Consider the following 11,052-nt stretch of genomic DNA (forward strand, 5'->3'; position numbering starts at 1 on the left):
GTGGGAGTGAGAACAAACAGGATGAAGAGATCAGAAATGGGCAGAAGTAAGCTGGCCTTCTGTCTTAGTATTAAAAAAAAGAAAAAAATAAGTGGTATTTGGAAAAGCTCAGAGAGCCCTTGGTAGGGGTTGAGTGGTATTGATGAAGAAATAGACTTGATCTGAGCCTTCCACATATGGGAATGAAGAGCTGGAGCATCTGGACTTCCGTGTTCTTATGGTTCCTGGATGTCAGAGGGTTTATATCATTTATTTCTTTATTCCAATACCAAGTGTTATGAACGGCACAGTTGAATTCCTGAGAGCTCATGACCTTTACTCTTTTTGTCAAGAAGAAAAGGTCCTAAGGAAGAAGGGAAAAACAAGTATTGTGTCCCTAACTCAAGTTAAACTCCTCAAGGCTTTGAATCCCTATAGTGCAGTTTGTGTCTGACACTGATATCTAGGAGAGAGAAGAGCTTCTAGTTGAGACTTCATCATCTCAGTCTTTAAACTAATATTAACCTGACTACCACTTCAGATTTCTGAGTCAATATGTTAGATTACTTGGCAGCTTTCTTCTCTTTTATATCATTTTTTTTTATTTTTTAGCAATTTGTTTTTTTTTCAAACTACATGTTTCTATATATACATTGAAAATATGATTTCCTTTCCCAGTTTCCTGCCCATAAGATCCCTACCAGTTTCATTTCCTTCTTCTCTAACCAGCCTTTCTGCTGCATGACATTCCCTTGAACTGAGAGACAAACTGTGGAGGACAAGGCCTCTCTTTCCAATGTTGCCTAAAAAAGGCCATCCTCTGCCACATATGCATTTGGAGCCATAGGTCTGTCCATGTACTATTTTGTATGTTGGTATAGTATGAGAAAGTTCTGCTTCATTGGCATTGTTGTTTGTATGGGTTTGAAAACACCCTCAGCTCCTCTATCCTTTTTCAAAATTTACGAACAATAGGTCCGTTTTCAGTTCAATGGTTTACTACTAGCATTCACTTCTGTATTTGACATGCTGTATCTGAGTATCTCAGGTAATATTGATATCCGGTTCCTGGCAAAATGCATTTCTTACCTTCATCAATCTTATATAGTTTTGATGGCTGATGTATACATATATACTTTTGGTGGCTCCTACACTTATGTGGTGAAGTGGAATGATAACATGGATTTTACCCAACTATGTCAAGAATGTAGAACTCACAAATGACCATTTCAAAAATACTCCTTCCTATTTTTATAAACCTAATGAAGTAGATGTTTAACTGGTCCTCAAGCCATTCTTCTCCTTTCCCATCATCCAGTATCTTATGTTTGGCCTTAAGATAGAATCATGTTAAAACATCCTAAAACCTCACGTCTGGCCATTGGAATACTGGAAGCTCAATAGTGTAGTTATGATATCAAATTGTACAAGAAACCGAAATCAATAGTCCATGTTGTCCTTTGCTTTCCTGATGTCTGTTAATTTTTCAATAAAATAAGAATTTAGGAATTTATCACTTGAAGTAGGTACACAGTTTTACACTTTTTATACTCACTCTATACCTGGGCCCATTTTGTGACCAAAATCATTGCAGAGAATGGAATTGGAAAACAAAATTTTTGAGTACACATTGAGGAATATTTACCAAGTCCCTTGTCATGCCCAACCTCGACCAGCAAAAAAGATATGACCAATGAAGATCTTCTTCAAGCAGTTTTACTCAAGAACCTTGAAACAATCTTCTGACCCCGGGGAACCCCCGGAGAACACTTAAATAGCTAGTGCTGGCTAATCCCAGCAAGCTATCTGGGTCATGCAGACAGGCTATCACTATGCGGAAGCTAGCAAGCCAGGCAGGTATAGCCAAATAAGGAGTCCTTACTACAAGGAGCGCACACTGTTCGGAGGGTGGAAAGTGGAACCAGCACGATCTTTGACGCGCGTCACGTCACAGCCGCCTATAGTTCCACCTTTTTGTTTAATTAACCAAGCAGGCAAAGGCACCACTGAGTGTGGTGACCCCCACTGTCTTAGGATCATTCCTTCATTAAACCAGTCTTATGACACCTCTTTGCCCACCAAGTTCCTTAGCTAGAAGAGAGGTTGCCCATAACTGGGGAGGGTCACTCACACATACTCATGCCTGAGGTACAACAAGGTCTTCTGAATAACCTTAAGCCAGGCTTGAGGGGACTGTCCTGCTTCAATTGCTGCAAATACCTGTACCGCCATAACAGCGTGCCGCCTCTGAACAAACCTCATTCTACAGAGACAACACAGGCACACTAGGCAGACCAGCAGCAAGAATCTAACTAGGGTTCCCATACCCTCCCACTCCCTCAGATGATTCATAGCAGCCTCAATCCAAAATGACAATCCCGTAGCCAGTCTAGCATATGCACGTGTGGAGTTCACCGTCACGATGGCTGCACATAGCTGAACCATTAAGAAATCGAATTCTCCTGTCCAATTTCCTAGAAGATAACTTGACAACTTTTTAGAAAAATTAGATGAGTGGATTTAAAAGTCATGACGTATCGGCATGAGTCTCCGGAACACCAATAGTATCCCCCACAGGGGTTCCATTTGGACCACCATTTGGGTCACACCAAGAAGTGTCAGCAGCAGCAGGATCTTCATTCTTGTTGTACCTCCTGGTCAATCTTTCAGCGACCCACAACGGATCTTGCCGGTCCTGAGGAAACACACAAAGAGACCCTCTTGCCCATGACACCACGGGATCTGGCCAATGTCATAAGCCAGTGATCACGTCTTTCCATTTCACGTAACCTTTCAACATGCCCACCCGACACTGATGTCTGTCAGTGGCAGATAGGCCATCATAATCCAATATTAAAAAATTAAGAGTAAAAGGGGCTAAGGATATCTGTTCCCTGGTGGTTCTACCATGGCCTATTCCCCCTATTTGTTTAATCACGCATTCCTTCAAGGTACGATATGCTTGCTCAACAATACCTTGACATTGGAGATTATAAGGCAGGCCATGGGTCAACTGCATATCCATCTGTTTACAAAAGGATTTGAAAGATAGAGCAGTTTAAGCTGGGTCATTATCAGTTTTTAAGTGTTAAGGCTTTTTCCAAACAGCCCAGGCTTATAGGAAGTGTCCAATAACATTGCGTGGCTTTTCTCTACTCATAGGGGTAGCATGAATGACACCTGAACAAGTATCCACAGAAACATGAATGCATTTTAGAGTCCCAAATCCAGATATGTGAGTTACATCCATTTGCCAAATCTTTAGGGGCAAAAGGCCTCTAGGATTAACCCCTACACCTGGGGAATCGTGAAAAGTGATACACTGTTGACATCCTAAAACTATCTGTCGAGCACCTGCTCAAGACAGATGAAACTTCTGTTCTAAGGTCTTAGTAGGCACATGAAATTGTTGATGAAACTGTCCAGCTTGATCCAATGATGAGCTTAAGAAGATGAACTCCATTTGGGTCCATCTATACACAAGATCATTTCATTGTTAGACAAAAATCTTGACCTCTTTTCAGATCAATTCCTGAAGTTCCCTCAGCAGCTGGCATACCGTGCTGCTAATTTTAATAGGGCTAACCACTTCTAAAATCTTAACTGCATTAACAAATATGATGAATCAGAGAGCAAATTAAAGGCAAAGGAACAATTTTTATACACTTCCTGCACAATCTTGAGTTAAATTATTTGTGGAGAGCTGGGATGATATTGACACAAAATTGGCTCTTGATGGTTAATCATATAAGCTCCACAGCCATTTTTGGATCCATCTGTAAAAATGTTTGGCGCCCCCTGTATAGAAGTACTGGAAGTAACCTTAGAAAGAATATGGGATGTTCTTTAAAGAAGGATAGCAAAGAATGTTTTGGATAATGATTATCTATCTCTCCATGGAATCCACAGCATAATATAGCACAATCACCCACAGTGCCACACAAGATCTTCATCTGCTGACCTGTATAGGGCACTATGATCGAGATTAGGGAAACACCAAAAAATTGTATGCACTTTTGGTCCCATACAGGCCTAATTCTGTAACTCCTGTAGGATAATACTCTACTGATCTAGCTGGAGAAGCCTTGGGATAAAAACAAAGCAGAGGGCCATCTTGGCACAACAATTCTGTGGGCTGCATGTAGGTGGCTAGAATTCATAGCACAATGTCTGCACCCTCCTTCCATCGATGTAAAATTGTGCCTTGTAATCCTTTTTCAACCTTCTTTAAAGCTCTCCTTGCTTCATCTGTCAATTGTCTATGAGAATCCAAGGCCGAATCCCCAACTAAAGTATTATAAAATGGTTTTAATTCATAATTTGGTAAATTTAAATAACATCTGACCCAAATAATACCTCCTAATAATTTTTTAAAATCATTAAGTATTAAGATTATCTTTCCTCCATTCATCCTCCTGGGGAATAATGATAAATGACTTAATTTTGCTCTTAAATAATTTACAAGATTGCCCTTTTGTACCTTTTCTGGGGCAATAATCCCCTACCTTCTAGCAATTTAACTAAATTTCCACATGATAAATCTAAAATCTCTTCATTCTTTGCAGTTAAAAGGATATCATCCATAATATGAGGTGCATGAAACTTCTGTCTTATTGGGGTGATGGTGTTGCCAACAAAAATTGACATATAGAAGGGCTATTTGGCATACCCTGTAGAATAACTACCCACTCATATTTTTGATCAGGTTCTTCATGTTTGCATGATGGAACAGTAAAAGCAAATCTTTCACTATCCCTTGGACAAAGAGGTATGAAGAAAAAGCAATCTTTTATATCAATCAGTACAGCAGGTCAACAGGCTGGCAGAGAGGATAAAAGAGGAAGCCCACGTTGCACTGGGCTCATGATTTGCAACTGTTGATTATTAAATTGTAAATTATGCATCATCATTCCCTGACTTCTTATATCACATATATTGGGGTATTCCAATATGATACTGATGGTTTTATATGCTTCATAGTCAGCTTTAGCTGTGGCAAGCTTCTCAGAAGAAAGCAGTCACTGAAGAACCCTCAATGGCTCCTCTGTTTTCCAGGTAATGGGAACCCTTACTCAGCAGCCCCAAGGAAAAACCCAAGTCCTGATCCTTTTCTCTCTTTTGGGCAGTTATAGGGTTAGTCCTACCCTGCAGGTATTTCCCTATTCCCTTACTGGGAATATAACCCATATGTTTCATAATTTTTTGTGAAGTTTCAGAATACTTAGTGTTCAATTTGAAACCCATATATTTCACCAAATCTCTCCCTCAAAGGGAAATGGGCAAATCCAACATACAGGGTTGCATAACTCCCGAATGCCCTTCCTGATCTCTCCAACTCAATTGTCTTGCACTCATATCAGGAGCTCATGCTTAATGGAGACATTTTGATATGAGGCCTGTACTGGCCATCCAGAGGGCCAATCTTTTTAGCTATTATACTTTTATTGGGCACTGTATCCAACAGTCCTAGGATCCTTTTTCCTTCTACCCTTAGCTCCATTACTGGGTGTTGGTTTAAACCCAAGGCTAGAAATGTAAGGTTGGAGCTGAAACCATTCTCTCCTCTCCCTCTAGACTGGGCTGCAAATCTTCCATGAAGCCTAGGCAAAGTAATAGTTGGGCTATTCTGTCCCCAAGGGAAATGGCAGTAATCCCTTTCAGTGATTCTACCATGTTCTTGACTACCCCAGTATAATCTGGGTCAATAACTCCTGGATGGACATGTAGTCCTCTTAAAGCTGTAGATGATTTTCCTATAAGTAACCGTACTGTGCCAAGTTCAAGGGGACGTTTAAAATCAGTTTCTATCAACTGTACACCCATCCAAGGAGTTAGTACGAGTCTGGCAGTGGACCAGATGTCTAGTCCTGCAGAGCCTTTAGTGGCTCTCCTTGGCCCCTCAGATGGCGAAGGGATGGCCATCTCTCGTGACTCTGTTCTACATCCTAATTCTTGACTGGCACATATATTTGTGGGCCTTAGGGTCGTGGACGTGGCTGTCCATTTTTTGGACCTGCTCCACCAAAACCCGAGCTAAGAGGCTGCCCATTGATGTCTTTTACCGAGTGGCACTCATGAGTGCAATGGTTCCCCGTTTTGCACTTGGGGCACAACCTTTTTGCCTTGGTCATTGGCCACTTCTTGTACTGAAAAGACTTCTCCTTTCTGGACATTGCCTTTTGAGGTGCCCCTGTTGATCACACTTAACACACATTCCTGAGCTTCCTCCTTTTCTCTGCATCATCTGCATAACAGCAGCTCCAAGTCCAGCATTAGTCAAAGATCCCCCTATATCTCTACAGACCTTGATCCAAGCTTCAAGTCCCTTATTCTTGTAAGGAGTGATAGCGGCTCGACATTCCTTTGTGCAAAGCTCATAGGCCAAGTGTTTAATTAAGGGCATAATCATAATGGGGTCGCCAAAGTCTCTGCCTGCTGCTACCACTAATTGGGCTACAAAGTCAGAGAATGGCTCCATAGGTCCTTGAAGGATCTTGATGAGGTTTCTACTCACTTCTCCCTTTCTAGGTAAGGATTTCCATGCATTTGTTGAAAACTCATTAATCTGCTGGTAAACCTGTCCTGGATACCCTGTCTAAGCATTGGCAGAGTGTCCCTGACCTAGCAGCATATCTCTATCCCAGGCAGCCTCCCCCCACCCCCTCGATACCAAGTTAGCGGCAGCCTGTTCATTGGCAAACTCAATAAGAAAAGCTCTCCAGTCCAAATACTATCCCAGACTAAGACAGGCCAGAGGAAGTTTACTCCAATCACTAGGAGTCATGCAAAATCTGTGTAAGGCCTCAACCTGAGTTATGGTAAATGAGGCCATAATGCGATATGTCCTGACTGATTTTACAGGGACTTGATCACCTTAAAGTCTAAAGGCTCATGATACCTTTGTTGATTATCATCCACATAAACTGGATAGACCAGATGCAGTTCTGTGTGGATTGGCTTCCACTCTTCTGGGCAGAATTTACTACCCATTTGTCACGCGCCCAATTTCTCACCAGCAAGAACGACGTGTGGCAACAGGATTCTTCTGCGAACAAGCCTTTACTGTACAGCTCTCTTGAACAGGGACAGGGAGACCTCAAGCAGCAAGAATGCTCGCCTTATATAGACAGCAGCTGAGACTTTGCTAATTGTACTTCGGGGATTGGCGGAGCATGAATACCTCATTAGCATGGTGCTGCTCCCTCATTAGCATATTACTGGCCAACTGATGCCTGGGGCAAAGCCTGCACATGCACAGTACTGTTGTTCACCACAGGAGGGCTCCCTGCACGCAAAACTCTACTTCCTCCCTCTACAACATTGCAGGGAGGAGCACCTGAGGGGAACCACACAGGAAGTTCCTCCACCATTTTAGGCTTTTTCCTTTTCTTGTTCTGTCTATTCCTTAGAGACTGTTTCCGCATTTGATCTCTCAACTCTTGTAACTCTTTTTCTGAATCTGTTTCGTTTGTTTCTTCCTCTGTATCTGTCTTTTCTGAGTCGGTCTCCTTTACGCTTCCCTGCTTTTCTGTCCTCTCATTTTGATGCATTTCTTGGGCAGCTTGCCCCTTCTCCATAGTTGCCTGACAACATTTTTGATCCTCAAGACAACTACGCACTAAGGGCCACACTGGATGGACCCCAGGTCTTTGCGTCCCCTGTTCCCATGCAAAATCAAGGTCTTTCCCTAATTTTTCCCAACTTCCATAGTAAGATTACCAGAGACTGAGAACCAGGGGGTGATGACATCCCATTCACGCAAAAATCTCTCTATTAATGCTCCTTTTTATTTTTAGTTTCTTATGCTCAAACAGCTCTTGAAGAGCCAGAAAAATTGGATGAGACTGTGAGGTCCTCATGACAAAATCTTTCTACCCTGCTATGGATAAATTCACCAAGCGTCTTCCTAATTTCGGTTCGCTGCTACCGAGTACTTTCTTTGTAACTACACTGAATATTTATAGCCACTTATATCCCAGGGTCGTTATGGTCCCATCTTACCTTGGGAACTTTCCAGCGCTGCCCTGACTGCATGAAGTTCTGATATCAGGAGGTCCCGTACAGGCCACCACTTGCCATGTCCAACCTTGACCAGCAAGGAAGACACAAATAGTGAAGATCTTCTTCATGCAGTTTTACTTAGGAACTTTGATACAATCTTCTGACCCCAGGGAACCCACACACCACACTTAAATAGCTAGCACTGCCCAATCCTAATAAGCCACGTGGGTCATGCAGATATGCTGTCACTATGCAGAAGCCAGCAGGCCAGGCAGGCATATAGCCAAATAAGGAATAGTTTAGTGAAAGGAGAGCTCACCATTAGGAGGGTGGAATGCAGAAACAACTGCCAACTTTGAGGCTGGGCACGTCGCAGCTGCCTACAGTCGCTTTTCAAGGAATTTACAATAAGAAATGGAAATACAATATTCATTAAATTAAAGGTCTGTAGGGAAAATACTAGAGTTTGGGAAACAGAGAAAACCTAGAAAATTGAACTGTATGTCACAGGAAAAAAACTGTGACATAGAGAATAAAAATATTCTCTAGAGGAATCTACTACACTCCATGTTCCTAAATCTTTACTACCCATGCCAAGCCCCTGTCTAAATTTCTCCATTCAGAACATGTAACCACAAGTGAAGCAGAGAGAAGTCTCTAGATTTAGAGAAATGGAGTACATAAATTTTTCCACTGTATCACAGGAGACACTCCTGGAAAAGGCACTCTCGAATCTGGTCAATGTAAGGAAAGGTGCTCAGAAGTTAGGACATGGTTGCTCTCAGTTACATCATCATTAGCCCATGCCTGAAAAATCTCTTGTAACCTGGAGAGCCCTAGCCTCATCTGTGATGTCACAAGTTTTGTCCTGACAGCAACTGCCTCTCAGATATTCTTTCAGTAACTCTATGGTTTACTAATTGGCCTCTAATACAAAGTAAATAGCCATTTGGGAGTGAGAAGAAAGAGGGTAAAAAGAACAGTGATGGGGAGAAAAAAGTTGGTCTTCTGTATTTGTATAAAAAAGATAGAAATACTTGGTCCATTGGAAAACTGAGTGAGCCCTGATTAGGGTTGAGTGGGTTTACTGAAAAGATAGCCTTTATCTGAGCTCTCTACACATGGGAATCAGGAACTGAGAGCCTCCCAGAAGCATCTGGACATCCCTGCTTGCTATGGTTCCTTGAATTCAGAGAGTTTAAATCATTAATTTCTTTATTCCAAAAGCCAGGTATTGGAAAAGGCCCAGTTGTTTCCTGAGAGCTCATGGGTTTTATAATTTTTCTGAGAAGAGCAAGGTCCTAAGGAAGAAGGGAAAGACAAGTATGGTGTCCTCAGCTCAGAGTACACACCTCCTTTTTTTGATTCCTGTAGTGCAGTTTGGGTCCGTCACTGATATCTGGGAGAGAGAATTGTTTCTAGTTGAGTCTTCATCATCTCAGTCTTTCCACTAGTATTATTCAGACAATATTCCCTGACAATTACACCTATAGATTTCTGAGTCAATAGGTGTGATTAGCAGGCAGTTAACTTTTTTTTTCTCTCATTTTTTTAGCAATGTTTATTGCTTTTTCTAATTGGATATTTTTATATTTACATTTCAAATATTATTTCCCTGGTTCCTGTCCATGAGATCCCTAAACAGTCCCACTAACCTTCTTCCATAACCCCTCTTACTGCCCTTTGACATTCCCGTGAAATGGGAGGCAAACCTAAGGAGGAGCAAGGGTTTCTCCTTCCATTGGGGCCCAAAAAGGCCATCCTCTTCTACCTATGCATTTGGAGCCATAGGCCTGTTCATACACAGTCTTTGAATATTGGTTTAGTACCAGAAAGCTCTGCTTAGTTGAATTGTTGTTCGTATGGGGGTTGAAAGTCCATTCAGCTCTTGTAATCTTTTCTAAACATCTACAAACATGAGGTTCATTTTCAGTTCCCTGGTTTGCCACTAGCATTCACTTCTGTATTTGACATGCTCTGGCTGTGGCTCTCATGAAAGATCTATGTCCAGTTCCTGGCAGCATGAGCTTCTTAGCTTCAACAATCCTATCTAGTTTTGGTGCTTGATTATATATATATTCTTTGGAAGCTCCTACTACTAAGAATTTTGATGGAATATTTACTTGGATTCTGTGTAACTAGGTCAAGAATATAGGATCCACAAATGACAAGGCCAAATAGACTCCATCCTGTTCTTATAAACTATGGAAGTTGAGGTTTCACTGGACCTCAAGCCATTCTTCTAGCTGACCATCACCCAGAAACTGATGTTTATCCTGGTAAAGATTCATGGTAAAACATCCAAAAACCACAAGTCTTTCCCTGGGAACACAGGAAGGTTGATATTAGAGAACTGATATCTAATAGAACTACAAAACCGCATTATATAGTCCATGTTGTCCTTTGCTTAACTAATGTCTGGTTATTTATGGATAAAATAAGGATTTGGGAGTTCATCATTTGAAGGACATACACAATATTTACACTATTATATTCACTCAATAGCTGGTCCCCTTGTGTATCCAAATTTATTGCATAAAATGGAATTGGAATAATTAAAATTTTTAGTACACATGCAGGATCATATGTAATGTCCCCTATCAATGAATGTACAATCAGGAAATGTAGTACAATATTCATTCAATTAAAGGTCTGTAGGGAAAATACTGGAACTTGGAAAACGAGGACACTTAGGGAATTGAACTTTATGTCAGAGGATTGTACCTGGGAATAAAATTAATCTCCAAAAGGATCTCCTACTCTCCATGTTCCTAGATCTTTTCTACCCATGCCCAGCCCCTGACTGACTTTGTTCATTCAGAGAATGTAATCACTAATGAAGCAGAGAGAAGTCTGTAGCTTTAGAGAGATGTAGGATAAAAAGGTTTCTACTGTATCACAGGAGACACTCCTGGACACGGCACCCCTGAATCTTGTCATTGTAAGGAGATCTGTTCAGCAGGTAGGCCATGGCAGTTCTCAGTGACATCATCATTAGGCCCTCTCTGAAAAATCTCTTGTATCCTGGAGAGGCGTAGCTTCTTCTGTGATGTCATAAGTGTTGTCTTGACA

Source organism: Rattus norvegicus (assembly GCF_036323735.1).
Source record: "Rattus norvegicus strain BN/NHsdMcwi chromosome Y unlocalized genomic scaffold, GRCr8 chrY_unlocalized_1, whole genome shotgun sequence".
Classification (NCBI taxonomy): Eukaryota; Metazoa; Chordata; class Mammalia; order Rodentia; family Muridae; genus Rattus; species Rattus norvegicus.